We start from the raw sequence: 2155 nt of genomic DNA, 5'->3' as shown, positions 1-2155 counted from the left end.
TTATTTCCCAGATGTTTTATCAAAAAATTAATTATATTTCATAGATTATAATATAAATTGTAATTTAATTAATATTATGCATTAATATTCATATCTATTGTAAAATAGATATAAATAAGGAGAATAGCTATAGAATGTCTGATTACCTCAGGTTGTAAATGTGATATGGATATCAAAAGAAGATAGCTATGGCGAAAGATGCTTATTCTAAAATTAAAAACATCCTTACCAACGGTAAAATCAGAATATCTTCAAAATTATAACTGCTAGGGTAATAAAACATTTTTCCTGTGCTAACTTACGGCTCTGAGTCTTGGACAGTTTCTAAAGAAATTTTTAAAAAAAATTAACGATGCTGGGATGTGGTTTTTGAGGAGAATTATGAAAATTAGTTGGACCTCTCATACTTCGAATGAGGATGTATTAAGACAGTCCAGTCATGAAAAGAGGAAATTACTACAGATAATCCGACGGGGGCAATTAAAGATTTTTGGTCACATCGTGCGGAAGAAAAACATGGAAAAGCTAACAACTACAGGAAAGATTGCAGGGAAAAGAGGTTGTGGTCAACAATGAATAACATGTGTTAATATGTACAAAGTGTTAAAAATTGGGTTTTGTGAAGGTCAATGGTTGCCAATGTCTTGACAGGATAAGGCATGAGAAAGAAATAAGATTGTAAAATATAATATATAGTATTAGAATGATTATAAATAAGAAAATGAAATTTTAAATTTTGTTACATTTATTTTATTTTGAACTATATAATTAAATTTGTATGTAATGAATTCTTAAATGGTAATTTTTGTCAATTAAGCTGAAGGTTTCTAGACATTCAAGAAAAATCTTTTTAGCTACAATCTTCAGCAGGTTATTTTTCTCTCTCTCTATATATATATATATCTAAGTTGGTTTTGTTTTTATCTATTAAAATGGATGAACATGTTTTTTTTTTTTAGAAAAAAATTCTTTTTCTTAGTTTCTGATACAAAGGTTTATAGTTATTTCTTTCATTTTTATCAAATGCTAAATTTGGCATGTTAAAATTCTTATATTCATCCAGTAATTTTTTCCAATATTGGTTTTGCTATTCGTTTGTTCATTCATCATTTATTCATTCATTCGTTCGTTCGTTCGTTCATTCATTCATTCATTCATCCATTCATCCAATAACATAAACTGATCTCTAGAAAAATGAAGTCTAGTAATATGGTTTCATTCAGTTCTTCTGAAGGTTTAATATGACTGCATGTATCTTTCTGTATGCGTGTGTGTATGTGTGTGTGTTTGTGTGTGAAATTGTATATATTTGTATGTGTTTATATGCACTATGTATGTTTCTATGTGTATTTCTTTATGTGATTGTATAGTTACTTAGATATTTTAGATGTTTGCAAGTTTATTGCTAAAATTTTCACCAATAGCCTAGTTTTTTCTTAGTTTGCTTGGTGTTTTCTGTTCCAGTTTGAGGGAATTTTGAAATTTCAATCCTGTTTTTGATATTCCACACTAAATTTTTCCTTCTTCTGCTTACAACTCTCTTGCACAAAAACAACTTTTTTTTATCTTATGTATTTTATATTTATCTTTACCTTTATCTTTAGGTATTTTTATATTATCTTTAGGTATTTTTATATTTATATTTATCTTTACCCTTATCCTTTGTATTTTTATATTTCGTTTTGTATACAAAACTGCACATAAATGTTTAATTCAGTGGTTGCACTCCTCACAGGAGGATCAGAATCATTGTCTTTAAGGATTGTTTTTAACTGCAAAGAGAGACAAAAACACACTCAAAACAACAACAACAACAAAACATCAGCAGCAACTATAGTATACATTTAACACAAACAACAACAACAACAACAATGATAATAATAATAATAAAACCCATTAAAATTTTAAATTAAAGAAAGTGGCTCTCTTTCAATTGAACAAAGAAAGGAACAAAACCTAATAACCTAATTATCCCATCCATTCTCTTCTTCCTCTTCTCACTTCTCTAATATTACAGCTACAAAACAAATTAACTACAACGGTATCACATAACACACACACACACACATACACACACACATCACACAAACACATACACATACCCACAAACACGCACGCACACACGCACCTACATGACACATGTGGTTTGGTGATG

Source organism: Helobdella robusta, assembly GCF_000326865.2.
Source record: "Helobdella robusta unplaced genomic scaffold HELROscaffold_45, whole genome shotgun sequence".
NCBI classification, from domain to species: domain Eukaryota; kingdom Metazoa; phylum Annelida; class Clitellata; order Rhynchobdellida; family Glossiphoniidae; genus Helobdella; species Helobdella robusta.
The sequence above is the reverse complement of the archived record's forward strand: the minus strand, read 5'-3'. Positions refer to the sequence as shown.